Source organism: Mustela erminea, chromosome 3, assembly GCF_009829155.1.
Source record: "Mustela erminea isolate mMusErm1 chromosome 3, mMusErm1.Pri, whole genome shotgun sequence".
In the NCBI taxonomy this organism is placed as follows: domain Eukaryota; kingdom Metazoa; phylum Chordata; class Mammalia; order Carnivora; family Mustelidae; genus Mustela; species Mustela erminea.
Window position 1 is genome coordinate 107883681 of NC_045616.1, and position 27389 is coordinate 107911069.

General features: G+C 37.1%; 1 protein-coding gene across 14 annotated transcripts in view; it reads right to left on the minus strand.

The window, feature by feature from the left end:
• Positions 1 to 27389, minus strand: part of TENM2 (teneurin transmembrane protein 2) — a 1222850-nt gene that overhangs the window by 1108370 nt on the left and 87091 nt on the right. For all 14 annotated transcript variants that reach the window (XM_032337070.1, XM_032337078.1, XM_032337077.1 and 11 more), the window contains exon 2: positions 19421 to 19534. The gene's annotated coding sequence lies outside the window, so the exon portion shown is untranslated. The remainder of the gene's footprint in view (positions 1 to 19420; positions 19535 to 27389) is intronic.

Sequence of the window (27389 nt, forward strand, 5' to 3'; positions counted from 1 at the left end):
TATGGAAGACAGACCATCAGGATCACACTGGATGAAACTGGGTCCAAATTGAGCAGTGTGGCATTTTGGGTGAATACAGCAGCTTACAGGTCCACAATTCTGGGATCAAATCAAGTTTCTTTTCTTTTCTTTTTTTTTTTTTTTTAAGATTTTATATATTTATTTCACAGAGAGAAAGAGAGAGAGCACAAGCCGGGAGGAGAGGTTGAAGCAGGTTCCCCACTGAGCAGGGAGCCCAGTGCAGGGCTCAATCCCAAGATCCTGGGATCATGACCTGAGCCGAAGGCATATGCTTAACCCACTGAGCCACCCAGGTGCCCTTCAAATAACATTTCAACCACATACATGGGATGGCACTTCAGTCAATTTCTTGGCTTTCCTAAGTCTCACTTTCATTGGTAGTAAACTGGGTATTAATCACCTCCTAAGTCTGCTGCAAGGGTTAACATGGTATGACAGATATAAGTACATGGTCCAATGTCCAGCACAAAGAAGCACTCCATCAATGGCAGCTGTTATCTGTTACTATCATCATCATTATTAGCTGCTTCTCACTTTTCTGAGAATATTAATTAAAGATCAAATATAGCTTTCAGAGCTTTCATGAGAACTGGGGACACTGTATGCTCTCCCTGACAGTTATGATCATGTTATTTAGAAATATTTGTGTTAGATACCAATTGTGGTCTATTTCCATAACTTGTTCATCTTAGCCAAGCTAAGGAGCTTGCTCTACTCTGAGGTAACTTGGTTTGGCTCTTAAGAAATAACATTCCCCTAACAGAACGTCTTCCATTCTGTTAGGACGTCTAACCTTCCGACGTCTTATCAAGACCCATCTTTCTTTATTTAAAATCTACTTAGAACCCTACCTCCGCTATTAAGATTTCCTGATCAACTTCAACTACCTCATATTATTGCCTGATAGCAGAGATTCTCAGCTTCATATACTACACACAGGCCATTCATTTAACAGATGTTTACTGGCTGCAAGGTACTATCTTAGGTACCAGAAATAAACACTGAACAAGTTAGAGAAAGCCCCTGCTCTCTTGGTCCCTACCTTTTAGTGATATGAGTGGCATGAGTAAACAAATTGGTTTCAGTTAGTAACTTGAAAAGGATAAAAAATAAAACCAGCTGATTCAAGAGGAATTAGAGAGAGTACTGATAGGAAAGATGGTGCCCTATTTAAGGCCACCCTCATTTGGGACTGCACAGGTCTAGAAGGTCCTGCTCATAGAGATTCCAATAAGAGGACACATGAGCTGAGAGCCAAATAGCACAAATGGAGTGGCTATGCAAAGACCTAGGTAATGAACATTTCTGTAGAAGAGAGAAGACAGGACAAAGTTTCTAAAGAAGGAATGGGCTTTGTATGTTCAAACAGAAAGCAGGACAGTTGACCGCAATGTAGGAGTATGGGGGCCCATGCCCGGAGGTGAGGTGGGAGTGGTAGGCACTGAGATGGTTCCAGGCCCAGTTCCATAACACTGCCTGCAGAGCTTCTGCAAAATCTGGATATGTGGGCCATGCCCCCAACCAATTAAATCACAATCACTGATGGTAGATTCCAGGCTGTATGTGCAGTTCCAAGTTTCCTAGATGATATTAAAGGGCAGCCAGTATGAAAAGCCAATGATAAATAGTGTTTTAATCCTTGATAAGGAGTTACACTGTTTTTTTCATTAATGTTTCGGTTACTTTTTAGTACCTCATCTCCCCATTTAAAGTTTGTGTTCCAGGCATTTCTGATCATTGTATCTTTGCAAAATGCCAACTAGAGAACTATGCGTGCGATAAATGCACAATACAAGGCTGTGATTGTCTTCTGTGCGCCTAAATCTGCTTAGAGTGCACTACAGAAACAGACTCATGGTTCTAGGCATATTCCCAATTACATTTTAAAAAATAAACAAACAGGTGCGTGCAAACACCAGCACTTAGCAGCTGGCTCCCATACATTTTCTTCAGGGAAATGAAGATACTGGCTAGGAAGTCTCCAAAGTATTTGAAAAGGAAACAAAGGAAGGTTTGGGGGTTTTGTTTGCTTGTTTTTTGGTTAAGAGGTGAATAACTGTAGAACCTCGGGGCCATGAGGAAGACGGTCAGTATGTCTACATGCTGAAAAACGTTACCAATATATTCATTTTGCCAGAGTCTCACTGTTTTTCTCTGAAAGGAAATAATTGTGCCCCACAATTTCAAAGGTCAGAATTCAAAGTAACTGAGGAAAGAACTAGGTGATGAAGGTGACATGGAAAGCAAGAGGGAAAGCATAAGCAAAAAACCCTTGTGTTTGAAAATGACTGTTGGCACATGCCAACATGCAGAATTCCAGAGAGTCATTCCAGGATTGTTTGAGGGAGGTCTAGCTGTGACATCTGTCACCACAATGGCAGCCAGGGTTGGTTGTGATAAATTTCTGCTTCATGTGCTCAGTTTAAGAGAAGGCTCTTCCTAACTAGAACAGACTCATGCTCCACTTGTGGCTGACAGAAATTGCCAGAAGTCCAGACTGGCTTCTGGGTCCCATGTAATAGGAAAGAAGTTACCTTCTTCATGGTGGATTCCTGAAATTCTTATAATACGGCACCTATCTAATGATACCTCTATGAGCACTCTAGATTCATGCCAGGGGTCTTCCTACCTGTATCATTAAAAAATTTGACCTGTAGGTTTGGCCAGTCTTAAAACAGATCATCTAACATCATGTAATACTTATATATGCTTTGATAGGTAGATTCTAGTTAGTTACAGTAGGGTTTATGAATTTCAGCCTGGGTTTGACTCTCACATGGGCTACGTACTAGCTGTGTGACCTAGGCAAACCACTAGAATGCAAGCTCCAAGAGGATGGGAATTTTTAATCTGATTTTTTCTAAGGATACAACATTGGGGGGAAAAAAAGATTAAAATCAGACCCAAACCAAAAGTCAAAAGAAATTTTCTTTCATTTGCCTTACCTTCTGCATCTTCAACATGGGAATTATCATAGTCTCCATCTCACAGATTTTTTAAATGTTAAGTGAAATACTGGACGTAATGCACTTTGCACATTTCATAGGAATAATATACATTCCAAATGTTTGTTGAGGAAAGACCAGTGTCAGTATAATGCTTTTCAGCAGAGTACTGATAATAAGATAACTTTCTAATTACTTACAAATATTTTAACAATAGAATGATGCTTTCTCAGGCTTCCTAATAGTCAAATTATCTTGAGTATCTGATCCCAGACTTGGGCTCAAAACTTCAAACCAAGCACTAAATTTCTACTAACAGCTCGATACCATGCCCAGATTTTTGGTTCATGTATATCAGCATCTTTCCTTTGAAAACTCCTCCTCTTTCATTCTGAGCTCAGTCCAGGAAAGAATAAAATCACCATGGTGACAACAATGACCCCCTTTCTGGAGTGCATTCAAATTTATGTTGAGCTTTTCTTGAATGTTGCTGTGTCTTGCCTTTAAATTGTCTCTTGGAGTCACTGCAAGGTCAGGGGAATTTCTTTACCACTTAAGGTCTCCTTCAAGGATACAAAAGAGCAATTTGGAGTTCATGATCTGGAATTGATAAATTTTATAACAACTAATTCTATTGGCTTTGAGTCAGGCAAATGATTTACTAGCACTTTTATGTTAAAGAAGTTGTAGGTGATGTTGTGACTAAGAGCCTCATACAATAAAAACATATGTGCAATACTTTTCTTTCCCACCAGAATGTCTGATCGAGACATTCACCCATAGCACTTATTTAGAAAGTTGCCATACACAATATATAAAATACCAGTCTGGGTTCAGATAACGACACAAATTTGGGTCTTTCTGTCTTATGTTAAATATAATGCTACTTGAATTACACTGTAAATTAAGTGTTATTTCAATGCTGGGTCCAGCTCGGTCAGGAGACAGAATCTAAGAAAAAATTTAGGTAAGTTTCATTAATCAAGAGAAGCTTCAGGGAGTATAGAAGTTTTGAGTCTGGAATGTCCCAATGAGTGTTGTATGAATCAAATGAGATGTACATTTATTTAGTCCTTATCAGAGCTGGCCCAAGATAGTATGTGTTAGTTAGTTATTATTAAGTTATTATTGTTATATGTTAGTTATTATTATTAACTAATATTTTATTATTACTATTGGTGTTGTCACTGAATTTCAACATTTGGTCTAAAATATATTCACATTTTGGGAACAGTTTCAATCTGTTTTGTATACATAAAGAATTAAAAGGGCTCTCGGAATGAATCTCACAACTGATTGCATAGTGAGAGGCAAAATCCTAGATGTCATACAGCTATACCTTTAAAACACTCAGTATAGGCAGAGGGGTTTTGTTTGGCAAATAGTGGCAGCTGGAACTTACCACTGTACAAAGAACCTGGCAGAGTGTGATGTGGCATCTTTTATTACAAAATATCTGTAACCTTCCTCAGCCCCTAGCAAAAGTCACTACCATTTCTTATACCTGAATTAGGAAGAACACCAAAAGTAGAATTATCCTATAAATGGCTAATTTCACATGTCCTTTTCTAAACTGATGATCCTTAGTATTTGATTTATGTAAAGCGGAAGCTCTAGAGGAATAGACTAGAGGCCCTGAGGTAACTTTTCTGAAAGAATTTCCCTTGACTATTTTAACTTGGAACACACACACACAAAGAATACAGAACTGTTTCATGAATCATCCTACTCTGAGTTGGTTAAAATAGTAATGTCACTATGAGGGAGCATAATCTCTTTGCTCTCCATTACCCTATTGACATGTTTTCCCACCCCACAGCTGTTAATCCATGAAGACTCCTGATGATTAAAACTGATTTGGTACTTTAAGGAAACTCAGTGGTCAGTAACACTTCCTCTCCTGAAGCCCCTTATACGTCACACGGGAGTGACAACTATGTGTGCTTTGGGCCTCTTGAATTGATTTAATATCTCAATTTGTGCTACTGATGTTTCATCTGACAGTGGCGGGTCCCCAAAACACTTCTACAGTGACACTGCTGACCTCACTGAAGGTCAAATAGCTATTATTTTGAATTAATTCACTTTTTCTCTCTATGTCAGTCCCATTGAAGTCCTCAGACACAGTCACATAAATGTAAAATGAACTCAGTAAGAGACCCTCAATGGATAGAAATTACTCATTCACTCAGAAAAATACTTACTGGGAACCCATTATGTCCCGAGCCGTCAGTTAGGCACTGAAGATCTAAGTAAAACGAACTCAGACACAGCTGCTGCCCTCCAAGAGCTTAGATTCCTAATGTGGAAAGCCAGAATACAACTGCCATTCCAGCGAGATTTCTTGAATTTAAGTCACAAAGAGAAGCAGCCTCTTATAGCCCTCACCTGAGTGCTGTGGTTTAGAGACGGGATTCCCCAGTGATAGCCTACAGACCGGTGCTGCCTCAGGAACCCACGTTTTCAGTACTCCATAGTGAAATGAGAAAAATGAGAGTTTTAACAACCTTCTATTGCACTCATTCTCTATGTAAACCCTCCATTCTGATGACAGTGGTTCCCCCACGCAGTGTGCTCACCCCATTTCTTTGCCAGTTTCTATAGCGTGGTATTTTCCAACCCCATTTCCATCAATACCTTTCCAATGGCCACCATCTCATATCACTGTCATTATTCCTTAGTATTTTTATTTACCTTAATGAACTGTTTCTTAAGCCCACTATTTTAAAAGTCAATGATAAAAGCTTTAAATATAAAAATTATTGGCTATGTTTAGAAAGTACTTGAATAAACAAATGTAATGTTTAAAATGTTCTTAATTTCGGGGCACCTGGGTGGCTCAGTGGGTTAAAGTCTCTGCCTTCGGCTCAGATCATGATCCCAGGGTTCTGGGATCGAGCCCCGCATCAGGCTCTCTGCTCAGCGGAGAGCCTGCTTCCCTTCCTTTCTCTCTGCCTGCCTCTGCCTACTTGTGATCTCTGTCAAATAAATAAATAAAATCTTTAAAAAAAAATGTTCTTAATTTCAAACTAGATACAGTGACTAATGGAAGCTGAATCTGAGTCTCCTTTTTCCTAGAACAGAGAAATTAGCAAGTGTGAGAGATTAAGGTCAATGTAGACATAAACTGAGATCCTATTTTTTTTAATCCTATTTATTTTATTTTATTTATTTATTTGTCAGAGAGCATGCACAAGCAAGGTAGTGTAGGCAGAGGAAGAGGGAGAAGCAGGTTCCCCACTGACCAAGAAGCCTGATGAGGGGCTTGATCCCAGGACCCTGGGATCATGACTTGAGCCAAAGGCAGATGTTTAACTGACTGAGACACACAGGCGCCCCACAAAATGCTCTTCTTGAAGTAATGGATGTATCAGAGAAAGGTGAAATGGGAACGACCTCTCCTGTTTTGTTTCACTGTTCTACTAGCTATTGAACCACCGGTGATATTCATTTCTTTTTTTTCTTTTTTTTTTTTTTTTGGTAACAGAGCTACAGTAATAAATTAATAATGATAGTGGTGTTGTTACTGTTACTGCTGCTAATAATAATCACTTAAAAAGTAGTCATCGAGTACTTACTATATCCCTGTTTTAAGCACTTTTTTTTTTTTAAGATTTATTTATTTATTTGACAGACAGAGATCACAAGTAGGCAGAGAGGCAGGCAGAGAGAGAGAGAGGAGGAAGCAGGCTCCCTGCTGAGCAGAGAGCTCCAGATACAGGTCTCCATCCCAGGACCCCAAGACCATGGCCTGACCTGAAGGCAGAGGCTTTAACCCACTGAGTCACCAAGGTGTCCCTGTTTTAAGCACTTTTACACATAATAATAAATTGACTCTTCGTAATTACCCATGAAGAAAGCACTTTTGCACATAGGATTCTATAACCCTAAAAAGTTCAGTAACTTGTTTAAGCTCATAGAGCTGTCACATCTAAGAGCTGTCACTGATCAAATCTCAGCTCTAAGTTAAACACACCTTGTTCCCAACACCATCAGACACTTAGCCTCCCCGGGCTAGCTACTTTAACACCATTTTTGCAAAATAAACCTACATTTTTGAGAGGTGACAACTGAATAACATATGCCTGGCATTAGGACTTGATGAGGAGGAGGAGGAGACAGAGGAGGGTAGGAAGAGAGTATTGGAATTCTGCTGTTACTTATTAACTACTTAACCTTGGGAAAATTGTTTAGTATCTCTGAGTCTTACTTTTCTTCATCTGTAAAATGAGATGATATCAGCTCCTGGATAACACTGTAGTAAATGTTTTGAAGTGGTTACAGTGAAAGTCTAACACAGTAAGTTGGTATGTAATAGGCCCTCAATAAGCAGTCCTTTTTATTATTCTGCAGTGTGCTTATCAAATCCCCAGCCATTATTCACGGCTCATTCTGTGCCATCCATTCTCTGATGCTTTCCCTTATGCGTTCTGCCCACAATGATAACTACGATGATAACTCTTTCCTCTGAATTCCATATCACTTATTTCATTTTTTTTTATAGAACAAACTTGTTCTTCCAAAGTAATTGAAGCTTTTAGAAAACAAGACTCACAAACTTCTTTTTACCACATATCTACCACACTATACTTGCCTAAAAGTTTGGCCCAAAACATTTAGTAATTTTTAAATTAATAGTTACATGAAATGAGAAATGTTTCATAAACAGAATCTAAAAAAGTGATCCAGGTAGTAGTGGAAAAAATATACAAAAACACAAAAAAGTGTCTTTGTTTTCTGAAGATATCTTTTTCCCCTTCATGTTGGCTGTCCATTATACTTATTATAAATAGCACCATCTTCTGCTGGAGGGTATTAAATCCTCATAAACAAGAAGATATTCACATTTTCAGCAAGAATAAGATGGTTTTACATCCAAAACAAGCATGTCCATCTGGAGACAGGGTATCACACTCTCTAATATCTCCTCACTTGTTTTATTCCTTACTTTCTAATATAAAAGTAACATAAAATTATGGTAGGACTATAGAAAAAAATAAGAAAATATAAATGATCTCCTCTTTCCCCAGAAATAGCCACTATTAACATTTCCTCATATGTCCCTCTCACCTTTTCCTTAATGTTCTTTGGTACATATAAAAAAAGAATTATACTAGGATCAGGCAATATATACTTTTTAAAAAATATAGTATTTCTATATTCTTACATGTTATTTTTTTTAAAAAGATTTAATTTTCAGGGCTGCATAGTATTTGAACATTTTGATGTCATTAGTTAAACTGTTATTGGTAGTCAATTGTTTTTAAATTGCCCTTATTTTAAATGATTCATTAAACCATCCTTCCAAATGTATCTTTCTGTCCAATGATCATTTTTAGCATAAAAGGTTAAGTGTGTGAGAAGATCCAAACTTTTAAGCCGCTTAAGACCCGCAACACTGGGGCGCCTGGGTGGCTCAGTGGGTTAGGCCTCTGCCTTTGGTTCAGGTCATGATCTCAGGGTCCTGGGATCGAGCCCCGCATCGGGTTCTCCGCTCAGCAGGGAGCCTGCTTCCCCCTGCCTCTCTGCCTACTTATGAGCTCTCTCTCTCTGTGTCAAATAAATAAATAGAATCTTAAAAAAAAAAAAAATATCCGCAGCACTATCCACTCCCAGTGATTGGCGACCCTCTCCCCAACACAACACACTAGCCAATACCAAGGACAATGAGTTTTTAAAATCTTTTATAATTTGCCTCGAAGACAAATGCTGGTATCATATGCTTTATGAACTCTGAAAACAAACATGCTACCTCATCATGAACGGGCAGCATCAGTGCTCCGGACAGTCAGTCCCTCTTCTGCTCATCTTACAAAAATGACTTCCAAACCCAAAACGCCGCACTTAAGGAAGATAATCCGTGCTATTAGTACGGAGGGACGGCATAAGACGGACGGGGCGCTAATGCTGCTGCAACGGACATAAGCAAACCAAACTCTGAGCCTACAAATGCCTCAAGGTTACAAAATCACACGCTAAGGACAACCAGTCACTGACAGCCCACAGGCTTTACGCTGTCGCCAGCCCATACTTTCCTTACTTTTCTACCGCCTTTTCTCACGAAGTCTCTCCCTGAGCTCCCAACCACTTCCGCTGTGGCGCTGCCCAATTTAAGGTGATTTTTACTCAAACTCTGAACTTGTTTATTATGCCTCAGTGTATCTTTCAACGGTCCTGACGTCAGAACACGGAACCAAAGGAGCCCCCGACAGTCCCCAGGAGCAATGAGCAACCCGGCAGAGCTACCTGTTCAGCCCCTCGAGCTGTTTTCTCACTGCTTCTCGGAGCTGCCTAGGCGGTAAGAATGTCCCTGTTGGATTCCAGATCTGCGGCTTCTGCACTCTGAACTTTCAGACTTCGTGTTGCTTCCCCTTACGGTGACTTGTGCTACCTGCTCCGAAAATCCAACGAGAGCCGACTAGGCCCAGTTTAGCAATCCCAAGGATGTCGGGTCCGACTGGGTCTGACCTAAAAACAGGACTGGACTAAGAGTTGGGAATGGGTGAGAGTCAGGCTGATCAGCAGCGAGCACGAGGGCACAGGTGAATAAAATTTTGTTTTAAGGCTAAACCAGTAGGTAAGCTTACCAAAGGTAATCTTGCATTACAGTGGCCACAGCGGAGAACTTTTAACCACCTCAGATAAGCTTATCCACTTAAGAGTTTTCCTAGAGAGAAAGGGGTCTCTGCCAAGCACTTGCTATAAAGGATAGAGGGAAAATTATTTTCTCCTCCTCTGTGGTTTCTGGTGACCAGGACAAGGACTCACTGGGACACCCTATTCTTTCTGGAACCTGCAGATGGCATTCTAGGAAAACTGGCAGACGTCTACAAGTAGGGTAAGAACTAATAAATAACAAACTCAGCTCTCCCAGATTTCTACCTGTGGCACCTCATAGAGAGAAGGTAAAATTTCATGTCCGTTCCTTTCCAAATTCAGATTGGCACGAAAAGATAATGATTATCAATCCTTTCTTACCCAGGAACAGCTACTGCCTTGTTTGTCTAATTTTGTGTCCTAGGAACTTGGTTTAACAACCATGAGGTTGAGGTCCTCAAAATACAGCTAGATAGAGATGTGGAAGTAGGACAGTTTCAGCTGGGGTCCTACCAAGTGTTGCCAGCTCGCAGGGGGAATTGTTTAAGTATTTCTTTTGGTTATCTTTGGGACTGTCTCTGGATCTTAGTGAATAGGGAAAGGATGGGACTTTAGGTAGGGAGAGAATAGGGGCCCCAACTAGGCTCTGACAGCATTTAAGGTGTGCAGACCCTGAGACAGAACAGACAGAGATCAGGAAAATTTAGATCACCCTATCCCAATTACTAGGGTTTAAATGTTTTTCAAATAATTACATTATAACCCCAGAAAAGAAAAATTACCACAGAAACTAACCAGGCCTCAAAAGAAAAGTTCACTATAGAGACTAACCAGACCTAGCAATACATATTTATAGATCATAGATGTCACAGAAACAAAGACTTGCACACAATGTATAAGTATCATGTCTGGTTCCAGGCCACTGACATAACCACTGGCAAGTTTCCTGCTAAAGTCCTAATAAAAGACCCGAGATGAAAAGCCCTCATTGGCAACCCAGTTGGGACCCCTCTCACTCCTGAGAGCTTTTTCTGTATCCTTGCTTAAAAAAACTCTTATCGCTTTGTTCACACTCCTTTGTCTGCGAGATTCATTCTTAGACTCCCGGAGACAAGAACCTCACTCCCCTGTTTCATTGGGAGGATTCTATCTTTTGTACCTTCTTTGGGGACCCTTCTTGTGTCCATGGGGTGGTTCAATACTGTCAGGAATATTTACTGTTGGTCCTGGCTAACACCTAACAAGACATCTGAAAGGATTTTTTTAAGTAGCTCTATAATCAGAAGTTGGCCAAATTGGAAACTGATACCACAGCCTGATAGGAACTTTTTTCAGGCCTTCTCCCCAAAGCTAAAATGAAAATCTGTACACAGAGGAAAAGAAAAACATTCTGAAGCCATTGTGGAAGGATTTATCAAGCCATTCTCAAGAAACATAGCTCTAAATCTAGAATATAGGAATCTTTTGATTTCAGTCTTAGTTGAAGATCGTCTCCCTGATACGAAGAAGCAAATTAAGGATAATGTAGTTAGATGGCTGGGTCAGCTTCTGGATATCTTTCAGGTTGAAACCCAATTCTCTGAGGACTTAAAAAATGTACTTGTCTTACAAATTGAGCCTTTCTAAGAACAGAAACATGGTTCTAGAGACAATTCAAACACCACCTATCCTTTTGCCAATCCCCAAACCTTCCCTATTCATCTCAAAAGGCTTTCCCATATTGTGAAAGATCTAGATTTAAGAAACAAAGGCTTTCTTGGAGAAATTTACATACTTCCTCTGTGCCTTTGAGATAGCAGTATTCTACCTGCTCTTCCCTAGGAACTCAGAGCCCTTTTAATATGCAAACTTCGGAGGAAATTCTTCGAAAGGAAAAGAAAGAGGTGGGGGGGTGGGGAGGTCGGAGAAGGGAGGGGAGAATGCTAAATGGAAATTAGATGAATAAGAAATGTTTAAAATCTTTCCACAAATATTAGTAAAAGCTTTTAGCCATCTGAGCAGGTAAACTTTAACTTATTCTATCTGCCAGAACACAATCTGGATTCAACTGTTCTTTTATAAACTAGTGAGTTTTCCATTATCATATTTCTCTCATGGCTAAAATTTTAAAATCAAAGCTCTAACATCCCAGTACGTGTCTGTATATTATGTATGTCTATGTATACATGTTATAGATACATGATATTTTTCCACCTGCAGATGGTATTACCAAAATTGATTTGTAAAGACAAACATTTATATAAATAAAGTATATTCTCATAAATGTAGAAACTAACCCAGATGATTTTCAAGTTCATGTGATCTAGGATAATGTTTGGTCGATAAAAGCTAATTTAAGTTTGTTAGTGTAATTAAAACAGGCATGTCTTCAGAATTATCAGCATTAAATATAATACTTTTATTCTACCCAGATTTATTCAAAGTCCATCTCATGGTGTCTCTGTTACAGAATTCGTCAGCAAGAAAGATAACAGGTAACAAGATGATGGTTAGACATTTAATATCTCATGAATTTTCATAAATAATCTAGCCATAATTCCTAACAAATGAAATATGTAAGTAACATAACAGTTTATAAATATACTTTTCAATGATATTATGCTGATGTGGGTCTACTTAAAACCTTTTCCAAAACCTTTTCGGTAACTGGAAACTTCGGTTTTCCAAAACCTTTTCCGGTAACAGAAAACTTTAAGGGTATACTGAGATAAGTTAAATATTGGATATTCATTGAATACCTAGATTATATCCAAATAAGGTAAAAATATTGAAACATCAACTATTGACCAATACGTTTATCCACTTGGCTTTCTTTATTTGTAACCCCATAATCAAGACTCCTAGCACTTTTACAGTCATGAAGAGCAGTGCATAATTTGAGTTGCCTAATAAGTGAGATGCCCCATCTTCTTATTTCAGTGCTCATATTACAAACAAGTCCTTTTCACTGTACATATAGTACCATATTTTATACATTTTTGTGCTTTTTCTAGCTGATTTGCTGTTTTAAATGACTCCAAGCAATGTAATAAGTGCTGTCTAGTAATCCCAAGTGGAAAAAGGCTGTTCTGTGCCTTACAGAGAAAATACATGTGCTAGATAAGCTTTGGTCAGGCAGGAGTTATAGTGCTGTCTGCCATGAGTTCAATGTTAATGAATCAACAACATATATTAAATAAGATGTTCTTAAACAGAAACACACATAAAACAAGGTTACATATTGATCTGTTGATTGGTTGATGAAAATGTTGGGACTTGAGGCTTGCACTTATCTAATCCTGTATTTCCCCTTGGGGCAATGGTTCAGTTATTTGCTAATTCAGTGTTCCAGCAACTTGATAGAGCATAACTACCACAAGGAAGGAGAATCAACTGTTACATTTATTTCCCTATTTTCTTGATAGTTTATTCCTTGTGCGATTGTGGCTCTATGTTCTTACATTCTTTATTAAGATGCCTACATTTGTAACCCGTTTTCTATGGACCTAGATATGGTACGCAGGTATACAACACACACAGACCTACACAAACACACACATGCACACACACACACACACACACACACACACACGTAAATATCCATTTAAATACCTTACATTTTGACTTATTTATAATTTATATTATGCATGATGATATTTAATTTATATTATATTGACCTTTTAACAATATATTTTTATCTATTGGTTTTCCAGTCAAATTGGACTCATCATAATATAATGGCTTATTTTCCTTATACAGTCATACCTTATTTTATTGTACTTCATTTTATTGTACTTCACAGATACCATACTTTTATGAATTGAAGATTTGTGGCAACCCTGCATTCAGCAAGTCTACTGATGCCACTTTTCCAATAAAATGTGCTCCTTTCATGTTTCTTTCAAATTGTGGTAGTTCTTGCAATATTTCAAATGTTTTCATTATTATTATATTTGAATTGTTGCAGTCTCATGATAAAACCTTAATGGATGAGGAGTTGCTTCCTGTGGAGGAGCAAAAAAATTGGTTTCTTGAGAAGGAATCTATTTCTGGTGAAGATACTATGACTATTGTTGAAATGACAATAAACCATTTGGAATATTACACAAACAGTTGATAAAACAGTGGTTTAGGTTTGACAGCACTGACTCTAATTTTCAAAGAAGTTCTACTGTAGGTAACATGCTATCAAGTAGCATCACATGCTACATAGAAATCGTTCAGGAAAGGAAGAGATGTGGCAAATGTCCTGGTCTTATTTTAAGAAATTGCCACAGTCGGGTGCCTGGGTGGCTCAGTGGATTAAGCCGCTGCCTTGGGCTCAGGTCATGATCTCCGGGTCCTGGGATCAGGTCCCGCATCAGGCTCTCTGCTCAGCAGGGAGCCTGCTTCCTTCTCTTTCTCTGCCTGCCTCTCTGCCTACTTGTGATCTCTCTCTGTCAAATAAATAAATAAAATCTTTAGAAAAAAAAGAAAGAAATTGCCACAGTCACTCAAACTTGCCGGCCACCACCTTCATCAGGCAGCACATATCAACATCGAGGCAAGACCTTCTACCAGTAAAAAGATTGACTCACTGAAAGCTGATGGTGGTTAGCACCTTTTTTAGCAATAAAGTATTTTTTAATTAAGGTATGTACTTTTTTTTTTAAACATATGATGCTATCGCACATTGCATGCACTACAGTATAATGGAAACATAATAGTATACGAACTGGGAACCCAATAAATTCATTTGACTTGCTGTATTGTGATATTTACTTCATTGTGGTAGTCTGGAACTAAACCTACAATATATCCCTATTTTCTCAGTAACCCATTAAAATGTTTGATTTCACCCAAATTCTGTTCCATTTGTTCATCTTGGTTTACATAGTTCTAATGATACAACAAACCTCTTCAGATTGCTTTTCTTCTATTGTAGCTGTTTTGTGATAGTAAACTAAGCCATTTAAAGATATTCCCACTCAATTTTTCAAATGAGCTACTCAAAAATTTAAACAGCAGTTTATAATTACTTTTCTTATTCTGTGTTACAAATATCTCATTGATTTATTTACTTAGGGATTTGAAAACCAAAATCTACATCCAGTGTTAACTGGCAAACATCGATAAGCACACTATTCACACTTCAGCATAAGTGACAACAGTTTACAAAGAAATCCGTAATTTAAAAATTGATGTAATTAATTTATTAGATCATCGCTTATCATATCGTATTCTTCATAATAAAACTTATGCTTTCTCTAGAATCATCCATGTTTTTGCTTGTCCAGAATATTTCAGTTAGTGGATCAGTATCTATAATAACAGATAGGGCTAAAAAACATGGTTCTTCTTAGCTGTGCAAACCTGAGTAAGATATTTAACCTCTTGGGACCTCAGTTTTCAGGAGTAAAGAGGACTTGGTTTTTATGTTAAATAAAATGATTTTCATTACACAGAAAAAATGTTTAAATGTAGCACATGGCAGGTATTTAATAACTTCTTTTCTACATTTACTCTCTTCATAATTGTTATATTAAAACACCATGCGCGCATCATATATTAGCTCTAGTTACATAAGTTCTATTTTAGTCTTTAAATTTCCAAGGAAATATTTCGTGAAATACATAATGTTGCATGACTTTATATGAGAAATTTTGGAATATTTAAAGAAAACCTGTTGTAAATCTCACAACGTTAAGAGGCAATTCAGGCATGTAGTGTAGGAAAAAAGTAATCTCAAAATGCTCTCATTTTAAAGGTTAGATGTTGAGTATTAAAGGGTGTTTCTATGCTGGCAAAAAAGGAGAAGGAAAAAAAAAGAGTTCAGTGTAATACTTTCAACATGGTGCTAACAGTTCCAGTTCTTATAGAAGTGGGTTTTGGGGCACCTGGATGGCTCAGTGGGTTAAGCCTCTGCCTTTAGCTCAGGTCATGATCTCAGGATCCTAGGATGGAGCCCCACATTGGGCTCTCTGCTCAGCAGGGAGCCTGCTTCTCCCTCTGCCTGTCTCTCTGCCTACTTGTGATCTCTCTGTCAAATAAATAAATAAAATCTTTTTTTAAAAAAGTGAGTTTTAAACTAGAGAAGAAAATGTAATCTTATTTTTTAAGAGACTAGGTCACTTATGTGTTCAGTACATACTGGTTATTACAAAGTCTTTGAAATGGGAAGGAAAGTGAAAAATGTCAAGTTGTATTCTACTGATAGAGAATTAAATCCACACATCCCCCACTGCAGGATGTGTTGCTGAAAACACAGCCTTCATATAGATCTGTTGATTTTCCCAAAATTCTTACTTAAAGTAGGGTTTCAATGTAATACTATCAGAAATTGAAGGGTGCCTGGGTGGCTCAGTGGGTTAAGCCTCTGCCTTCGGCTCAGGTCATGATCTCAGGGTCCTGGGATTGAGCCCTGCATCGGGCTCTCTGCTCAGCAGGGAGCCTACTTCCTCCTCTCTCTCTGCCTGCCTCTCTGCCTACTTGTGGTCTCTCTCTGTCAAATAAATAAATAAAATCTTAAAAAAAAAAAAAAAAAGAAATTGAAAATCATTTGCTCTATTTAGCCCGTATCAATGGCAATCCTTTGAAGTATCAGGGGTTTTTCTATTGTTTTTGTTTCTTTCTCTTTTGTTTTCATTTCTTAAATAATGAAAAAATATGCAAAAAAAAAATTTTAGTGATGGTAGAATCACATCTTATATTTCATCATACTATGATTGAAAGCAGATATGACCATCTAGAATTATGAGAAACTATATTTAAATCTAATGTTTTCTATGAATTCAACATGGAGTAAAAACCATTTTATACACTCCTTCCAGTTATGCAAAGAAGTTGCATAGAAATTTTTAAGATACTGATCCACTAATTGAAATATTGTGAACAAGAGAAAATATGGGATGATTCTAGAGAAAGTCTAGATTTTATTATAAGGAATATATGATAAACTATGATCTAGTACATTGATTACATCAATTACAATGAATATCTTTATTTCCTCTTATAAGCAAAGAGAGTAACATTTAAAACTTTAGGCATAAGCCTAAGTGAAAAGAAAAAGAACCAGAGATAGTAGAGACAGAAACTAAAAACTTGGGCAAATACCCTTAATGTTGATAAAGCTTATTGCTGATAAAGCCATTCTCATTTATTCTTTTAGGGCTGAAAATGACACTTGAAATTAAACAGCAGAGGGCAGAAATCTTGCAGAGTTCTTTTCAAAGTTGGTAGGTATTCCTTGGGAACAGATTCGTAGAAATGTAATACAATGCCAGACAGTTAGCATGAAGAACTTCTGAACGTTGACTGCAGTTTTCTGTAAGCCAAGCCCTGCCTCAATGGCTGCCTTGTTATTTAGCCAAAATTTAAAACATTTATGATTGCAGGAGTAAATGATCTTAACTAAATGATGGCAAAACCCGATGAGAGGATTGATAAAACCCAAAGAGTTTTCAGACCAGCATGTTAGGCAAATCACAGACATTCTAAGATTTGCTTTTATGATCAAGGTATTTCCTAAGATCGTGCAGCCTTTTCTCTCTCTTCCCACATGGATACAATATTCCTCATTTTCCTCTACCTGCTTTCCTGACTACTATGTACCAAAGACCCATCTTTTCCAGATGACTGAGTCAGAGAATTAAATTAGATGACAAGGTTAGGATGATGAGCAACAAAGAGAAAAACAGGGGATGTGAATGATGAATCCAACAAGTTCAGGAAAATCCTCCAGGAATCTGAAGCATGGACAACATTCTTCGAGGCAGGCTCCATTCTTCCAGGTCCTGCCCCACCTAACTTACCTCCTCTTCCTCTGCAGTGTTTCGATCTATTATTTGTTCTGGGGAGGACATAGCATAGGCTAAGTCTGAATCTTAGGTCTGTTTCACCATACACCCTCCCATTTCTTCTAAAATTGACACCTCCACGTTTATAATTTATTTCCTAAGCACTCAGTGATATTGCCTTAAAAACCAGAACAATGGTGGATCCAAGCTTCCAAGAAAGAAGTGATACCAGGGGATATTTCTAGGGGAGGATAGCATCTGATCTGTGTGTTAGCGTCCTTCAAGTCAGAGATGTGCTGTAATAAACTCAAGCCGTCCTTACACAACCTAGTTTGGATCTGACCTCCAAGACACAAGGAACATTGTGCTTCAGAGAAAGTTAAAGCATATTGAGCATTATCTCATTGACTGCCTTTCTCAAAATCTAAGAACAATATAATCCAAAACCTTAATAGAGCATTCTCTCAGCTCGGACCACATATCCAAGAAAACATATGGGGACAACAAGAAAAAATGTGGAAAACCAGCCATAGTAGAAAGGTAATTTTCCAACAAGTTGCTTGGACTTCAGTTCTTGACCAGCAAAATGGAGCCAAAACTGCTGATAATAGTCATTTATCTCCGACTACGTGTCCAAGTATCAGGGTAACTACTTAAATGCATCAACTACTTCTCACCACAGTCTCATGAGATTCCCATCCGGGCATTATATTATCTGTTACATAAGTACTTTGTAAACTGACTGTCCCACCCAGGCTGATTACTGCATTATACACACCTCCTTCATGAAAATATTCACGTCAACACTTGCCCTTAAACCCATTCTCACTTCCTTTGTCCACTGCCTCATTTTCTCAGGAAAAACACACACACACACAAAACATCTGCCAGAAATGAAAAGGTTGAAAGAAGAAAAAGAAAGATTTAATCAAGCTACCTGTTCCTTTTATTCATCTAATCACTTTTAAGTCTCTACCATACCTCCTCTCATACCCTATCCTTGATCACAATATCTCTATATGTACTCAAATTACCACAGTTTTACTATAACTGAGGTTTTAGCTAAGTCAAATGGTCCATCTCCAAATTAGAAGTGCAAAATGTATTACTAATTGTCCCCACAGGACAATTAGATGTCCCCACGAGACAAATTTTAATTGTTTCATCCCCACGAAGTACAAGGTCTTGGTAAGATGTGACCTGTAAAAATATATAAAAGCAAGATCTGAAAACCATAAGACTTGGGAAATAAGGATGCAGAAGGTCCAAGAAAAAGCCTTAGGAAGACCTTTGATATATGTTGCTAGGTGCTGTAGAAATATCTCCAGGATGCCCGTTCAGGGACAATAAAAACAGAGAGGATTTTATCAGGAAGGCTTGCCGGTTTCCTTTTTGCTTTTTTTTTTTTTTTAATGTATTTATTTGACAGAGAGAGATCACAAGTAGGCACAGAGGCAGGCAGAGAGAGAGAGAGGAGGAAGCAGGCTCCCTGCTGAGCAGAGAGCCCAATGCGGGACTCGATCCCAGGACCCTGAGATCATGACCTGAGCCGAAGGCAGCGGCTTAACCCACTGAGCCACCCAGGTGCCCCTCCTTTTTGCTTTTTTTGATGGCATGCATAGATTAACAACATAAAGCAGATCAAATGGGCCAAGGTTTGCTTTTTTTTTTTTAACCTAAAATGTTTTACACATTACAGTGGAATACTATGTGGTCCAGCTGAACACAACCATCACCTTTTATTTCCATGCATACCTAGCAAATATGAACTGTGATAAGCAGATTATTTGTAGAGGCCAAGGGATGAAGGAGAGGGTGTTAGAGGGGGACACAGCCAGGCTGAGAAGAGGCAGGTGCATGACTGAAGACCTGTAGTCAGTCAGTTGGGTTGGGAGCGAGAGACAATAGCAGATTTCTGAGAGAGAAAATGACGGTACAAATTACTTGTGTCCATAAGGAAAAAAAGAAAAAGAAAAGAAGCCAGTTTTCCTGCACAGAGCTGGAAAAGCCTTATTTTGTGCTCTGTATCAAAGCACCGTGGCCAACAATACAAACAACGTGAGGCGGAGCAAAACACAAAATTGTAGTTATGATTCCACTCACCAAAAGGGTGGATCTTCAGTGTGCAATTCAGCTGGTTTTACAGGAGTGCTCCACGGCAGAGCCGAGCAACCAAGCAAGTCCCAGTCTGCTTAGGCAATAAAAAGCTGGATGTAACTGTTAAAAAAAAAAAAAAAAGAAAGAAAGAAAGAAAGAAAGAAAAGAAAATAGGTAAGATTCAAATGAGCACATAAAACAAAAAAAGAATAAAAATGCAAATAAATACCATATATCTTCAAAATGTTGGAAAGTTGGAATTGGGAGCTAAATAAGCTAAACTGCACACCTTACCCTTTAGAATATCTTTCAATAGAGAAATGTAAAATACGGTAGAAAACATATTAATTAAATCAGTCATTTTGACTATGGCATACCATTGTCGTTAAGACACAAAATTACCACAGTACTATTCCCATTTGTTATCCTTCAACTGTGACGCTGTTTGCAATCTAAACACCGAAATACACAGTATTAAAATGGAAAAATAGTTTAAGCACTTTTTTTTTTAGCAATACAGATTTTAAGCAGCTCTTTACATTTACAAATGATTTATTTCATCTTCAAATTTACAGTTTGCTCATCCATAGGATTTAAGCATTATTTTGCCAACTTCTAAATTCAAATACTTGCTAATTAGTACCATGGTCACTAGAATGCAGGAGCGGTATTATACACCAGGAAAGTCCTCTGACTCCAATACAACTTCCCTTGGGCAAATAGCCTAAGCTTTCATCATCTAAAATGGGGATATAATAGTGCCTATTTCATAGAAATGTTGTGATGATTAAACATAAAAATCCATCAAAAGCACTTCATACAGAGTCTGGCATACAGTACCCCTTCAATACACATCACGTGTCACTGCTGCCACTGTTGTTACCAACACTACAAGGCTATACCTGGAATGTCATCAGAGATTTTGAGATCATGTCCTAATGATTAACTTTTTTGAAAAATACAAATATCTTCTCCTCTATCAAAAAAGTTCGCATCATTAAATGAATCCAACATTAACATGTTAGTTCCTCCTTATGTTCTCTTCTCCCCTGGCCAGGAGAACTGGGATATGAGGGAGGCAAGGGGTGATTTCTTAAGTTCACAAAGGAATCGGGATATTCGTGCAAAAAAGAAAGAGAGGTCAACAAAGAAGGAATGACAACAATTGAAAACAAATAGGTTTAATCAGCAAATTTTGTTCAAGTTATTCTCATCTTCGGTATTAAATGTACGCCTCCACGTGTAGGACAAAGGAATCCTTCCTCAACTAGCCCTGCTAAGCCAGGGGATAAGATGCCCTGGTGAGCTGGAGCCTCAGTCTGGCTGAACCTATCTCCAGCTCCCATATGAGGAAGGCCACAGCTGGATAACAGACTCCTGGACACCCTCCTCACAAGGGTAAGCACTATCTTCAGACGGATGACTCTATCTTCCTGACTACTCTGAAAAGCCTTTCTGACCTCCTCAAAGACTTCTGGAAATGTGGAATAAATACGAGGTGCTACTATCCTGATCTTGCAGATAGTAAGAGGGCTTGTTACAATGCAGTGGAGACTATGGAATTTAAGTCACAACAGACCTGAGTTTGAATTGTGATTTTCTCACTAATAAGTACAACCCCATACAAGGTTCCTCAGATCCCCTGAGTCTCAATCTTCTCATCTGTAAAATGGGACCAGAGACAACACACCTATTAAATTGAGTATTAAGGAAAGAATGTCTCTGGCACACAGTACGCATACAACAAATGCTAATCACAATCTTTGCTTTCCTTATTGCTGCTATCTTGCTTATGATGGTAGCTTGATTATCTGATTGTAAGGGAATGAAATAGAATTGTCTAATCAAGACTGTGTCTTGACAAACTGACAAAACCAGACAGAATTATAAGACCTTATGTCAACTTGTTTTGTTTAAATTTTGTTTTTTTTTTTTTTTAACTTTTCAATTTGGCAATTAGAGCTCAGCAAAGCAATATGGTTCTTTGATTTCTTCCTAAGAAACTCTGCAGCCTTTATTGTCTTTGTATTGCACAACTTTAGCACTTAATTATATCCTATCTTGTAATAATTAGGTGTCCTTATAATCAAGTCTGTTTACTCACTTGTGCAGTTCTGATCCTTTAATCTCTCCTGAATATTAGTTTCTAATGCTATAAAAAGCCACAATTTAACAATTTTATTACTAAATAGAATTGCAAGAATATTTTGAAGAAGATTCACCAATCAGTTGAATCTAAAACTTTCTTTTATGATTAGGAGTAGTACAAAATCATACAGGTAAGCCTCAATAGTAGAAGCACAAGAAGCTTCTATGCCTTTCCACTGACTTCCTGTGCAGCCTTGGGATAGTCATCAACCTTCCTCTTTAGACCTGTAGATGAGCCTGCACTTGAGTTAGAGACCTGTCTCAGCTAGAGCACAAGCACATTTTAAAGTTAAGAATTCTCTATAATATCAAGACTCTAATAGGACAGCTGTAAATTTTAGGCAACGAATCTGGTACTCGCTTTGTTATTTTACATCATGTTAATTATACATTGAAAAGCCTGCCGCTGGATTGTAAAATAAAAACAAGTACAGTCAGCATACATAGTCTATTTGGTACAGTGTAATGATCAACTTGTTGGACTCCACAGCCTACCGAAGGAAAACATTGAATAGCCACATGGTCCAAGACAAGTTTAGTCTTCTATGTTCCTTAGAATCTTGGATAAAATAGGAATGACAACAGTATCTAACTCAGGGTTATTATAAAGATTGCATACATAACTCAATAAGTGGTACATAGTAAATGTAGCTATTGTTATTATTTATTTTTATTAGTGAAATAGAATTACATCAAAATCCATTGATTTCCGAAGTTTGGGACTCACCCCCTATTTTGTTATATGCATGATTGATACTTGTCCAATGGATAAATGGAATTTATTTTTCGATCAGTCTATGTCACTCATCAAATATTCAGTAACAAATGATGCATGCTTTAAGGCATACATTTATTGCCAATGTTACTATTTATTAGGTTTTCATCTACACATTAGGATAGATCAGATAAAACCTACACTGACTCAACTTAAATACATTATTAAATTATAATAAAACTAACAAACCCAAACTAATTTTTTTTTCAGAAATAGCATTTCAGGTAGATTTTACACATGGGATTTGATATGACTATGATGAGACCTAAATTTTCAAATATTCTTTTGAGTGTCATCATTAAAAAATTGGATAGTAAATAAAAACAAACAGATCAAAAGTTATTCAAAAGCACAGCAGCCAGTAGTAACTGCTGCTTTCATTTTGGTGGGTATCCTTCTTGATAACTCTCTCTCTATAAATTCACCTGGAATAGACAAAATTATGTATAAATAGGACAATCCCAGCCACCTATTTTTACTCCAAACCCTTTCCCATAATAGAAATGCATTTTAGAGATTACTGATGCAGTTAATCTGGGTCCACTTTTGATTCGATCAAATTACTTTAAGTTTTCGTTTAATGTTTATCAAAAATTGGAGAAATTTAAATATCTTATTTAAGAGTATTTAAAATGAACTATTTAAATTAACTAAATATTATTGACATCTGAGGAATAATTTAGGAATGTCTCAATTTGTGTCTTGTAAATGTACTTTTCTATCATTAAACACAAAAATCAGACAAATTAGGCAAATACCAGACTACATATTTTACACAATACAAAGTGCCACAAAATGAAGTGATATAGACAAACCTATAAAAAGCCAGACAATAGGAGTAAAACTTGCAAGATGTTGTTATTTTCATTCAAACTACCAGTTCCCTTAATGGAAATTAAGTTTATAGGCTTAAGAGAAATATTAACAATTTTCCCTTTAGATATAAAGAGAATGATGTTACAGTGTGAGGAATGGGAGATTAGTAAATGCAAATTAATTGACTTCTTTCTAATGAATAAAAATAAAGATTTCAGAGACATAAAAATATGAGTTTCATTCCACAAAGCAGAAAATGAAATGAGTTAGAATGAATGACTTTCAGAATACGCAAGCCATTTTGCATTCTCCTATTCATCTAACTGTTTAGGAACTGTAACCTTCTTCAAAAAAAGGAATATTCTAAGTCCAAATAAAAGATCTTTCTGTTTCTTAACATGGAGATTTGATAATGAGGCATTTAGACCACCAATAAAATGATTTTACAACATAGAAAATTATTAATTGATCTGGATATTTAAAAAACCAGTCAGCTAGTATTATTTACTTATTTGACCAAAATTTAATTGAGTAGTGCCCATATACTAAAAACTATTTCAAGCCCCAGGTTTATACTGTCTAGTAGAGTAACCACCAGTGGCCATGGGCTATTGAGCACTTAAAATGTGGATAGTCTGCAATGTCATGTGTAAATATGAAACACAGGTTTAATATAATAAAGTAAACTATCTCAATCATATTTTTATATTGGCACAAATTGAAAAATACTATTTCGTATACTGAATTAAATTAAATATATTAAGAAAATTAAGTTCACCAGCTTCTTTTTACTACCTTTAATGTACCTACTAGCAAATTTCAAATAACACATGTGGTGTGCACTATATTTCTAATGGACAGCACTTCTCTAGGTGATAATAATGATTAATAAGGAAAACAGGTCTCTGTATTCATATTTGTTTGCTTGTAGTTGGGCACTAATGCTGTTCAAGGACCCGTGTCAGATGCTGACAAAGGTGCATTAAAGTTTAAGGTGTGTGCCAACCCCTGAAATTTTGCCATCTAGCAATATGCATCAGAAAGACAGGAAAAGTACATAATCGCAAAGCCATTACATAATGCTAACCAAAAATATAACACTGCTTTATGCAGAGAAATCTCGGTAATAAATAAAGTTAGGGTTGTTCAATACATCTCACTTCTTTTATCATGAGGGGAGCATTAGGCTGATCTGCTGTTCAGCACTTGCTGCTGGGGCTGTGGGTATGCTTCTCATTCTTCAGGAGGGGGACAAGGAGCTCATATTCGATCTGCTTATAATGGCAAATTTGTACACGGGATCAAGAGAGCAGCCTCATCACAAATGCCATGTGAAATTCACTGATATCCCCAAGCAAGCTAAGTTGGATCTTAGGAGGGAGCCGGAGAAAACATTTCAAAACATCCGGAGGTCCTCAAAGCCTCCCTAAGGATCTGAAGGCCCACTGTGGTTGTGACAAAGAGATTACAGAACTGTCAAATATATGGTAGAGATTAATTAGCAGAGTATTCTAATCTCTGGTAGCTCTGACAAACATCACAAAGAAATTATCAGCAGCCAAATAGTTACAACAAGGTACGCTTCGAATAAATTTAAAATGACTTATCTCTGTTTTTACAGTAGGTTTTATTCCCTCCAAAGCCATTGTAGGCCAAAGATGTCTCCTTTTCTATGGGGAATCTTTGAATTTTCACTCTTTAGGAGAACATTTCAATTAATTTAAGCCATTTTATCTCTCACACAGAGATTTCCACAATAATCTGTCAAATTCAGGCATAATTTTGTTCAAAATAAATGGTTTCTATCATAAAGATGCACTAAATCAATCAAAACACAATCATATCTTCAACATTTAAATGCAGGATCTGTGGTCCGAAGCTTTGAAGGTTTCAATAAAAGGAAAAAAATAAAAAATACAGAAGTTTAAAAGATACTCCATGAAATACCAATTCATTAAGCAATTTTGGAAGGGTCAAATCTTATTTTGCTTAAGGGTTATCTGATACAGAAATTACTGGAGTTTTATAAAATATGCACTCTGTCCTTGCTCATTTTCTGAATGAATAAATATGAGGCCAATTTTATACAGAATCACTTCAACTTGAACTAATAATAATTGTGTATTACAGCCTAGCATGTTTCAAAGGAATACATATAAAAAGGAAGGCAAAAGAAAACATTAAATCAGTCACTAATTATAATTAATTTGTAGACAGTTGAGGTTTCTTTGCTTTGGCTAAAGTATTTGAATTCTCATATGGAAGTCCAGAGTACAAGCAAAAGAGTACCAGATCATATAAGGACTGTTTTTATTTACTGAATAGCTTTAAAATACAAAAGAGTGTTTTTGAAGATAGAATGGTATAACCTTGTAGATCTCATCAGATCTCATCAGAAACTGTGAATCTTTTACTGATTATTTCCTTTGAGGAATGTACATGAGTCCTTTTGAGAAATTTTTAGATCATTAAGAAAGAAATAAAAACTTGCCGAAAGACATTGCTTAGAATTTCATTTACACTGAACATTCTGGGGTGTTGGATTTGTTGAAACATACAGAGAGCTTTGTAAAATTATCATCATTTCTTTTTAATTATGGAGAGATGGAGAACTAACCCATGGAATAAGAATGTTTTTGAAATCATAAAAAGAGTCTGATACCCCAACCTACTCAGTTGGTTTTGTGATATAGTAATTATCATATTTGACCTCTGTCCGTGAGCAAACTGCTTAGTTGTTCATTATCTTCTGTCGCCCACAATGCCTTCCAAGGGCTACCTGGGTACTCATCATATTCACTCCCTGCTATGGGCACAGTTGAACCTCTCCCTGCTCACTCATGGCCCTGCGTCCTCACCCTGCATCCTCACCACTCATTCAAGTGAGCACATAAACAAAGTGAGCCAACCATCTAAACTTTATATCAACAGTCACCGTTGGTGAGAGCATGATCCAGAATACCGAACTGCCACAGAATACAAAGAGCCACAGCATTCCACCAAAGTCACAAAACTTTAAAAGAAACTAAAAGAAGAACACTGGGGCATTACGTTTTTAAGGGATTTGGTTGCCAAATACATGGACACTGACCTGACCAGTGCTGAGTGTGATAAATTTGAACAATAAAGATAAGGAAATTTTTGCAGAATAACAAAATGAACATAATTGATACAGCTATCCCACCTGCACACAAAAACTTCATCAGCATTCAGTTAGAAATGATCAATTTATTAAAACTCATAATAGATTCATATATTTGCATCAAGGATAACTGCAAGGGGGCTTCTATTTACTATCACATTATCAGCCATCACTATCTGTTACTTGTAGTTGGCTAAAAATAATGAAATTGCAGTTCTTTAAACACAATTCATATTTCTCCCCTTCAGTCACACTATTTAGAGGTGGGTACATATGCACATGTGGGCACACACACATACACATCAACTCAATACAGGTCATTAGAACAGGCAGGGATTTACTCTATGTTCAGTACGTCAGATTAAGAGAGTGGAAAGGAAGGTAGAGAGATGAGGAAATAACATGTGGTTGCAATATTTTGAAAATTAAAGATCCCATACACCAAATGCTGTACAGAAATAATTATATTTCTGCATTTCCTAAAAGTGCAATCATTAAACAGATAAAGCTGTTAGAATATTAAAGTAAAATGTTGTTCTAAATTTTTAAATACAAGCAATGCTTGTTTTAATCATACTGCTGTCAGATCTAATGGCATCAATAAAAATTAAGGCTGTACAATCACAATCAATTTCAGAGGTAAAATGCTCATTGTGTAAGGTGCTAGCAGAAGCAATGCCACTCTTGCAAAAGAAGAAATTAAAAAAAAACAACAACTGGTTATTTTCCATGTTAGTCTCACCAACATGAACTGTGCCCTTTAAAATATAATTTCTCCACTAAGTGTGAATATAACCACTCTCTACACAAGAAATCAGTGTGATTACTGTATTTCCTCAAAATCATTACATTAAGTAGCAAGCAAATGTCTTTATCCCTTCCGTTACCCTCCCCTAATTAATTAAAAATTGGCACAGTCTAAGAACTAAATTTATTTTCAATTAAAATAAGAAGTCCGTATGTCATGATAATTTTTTGTTACTATTTCTAATGTGCCAAACAAAGGTTTGCTGTTAGCATTGAACATAGTAATCAAAACAAATCCTTTAATTTTCAATAACTGTAAGGATACTTGAAGACATGTTCTCCTAGCA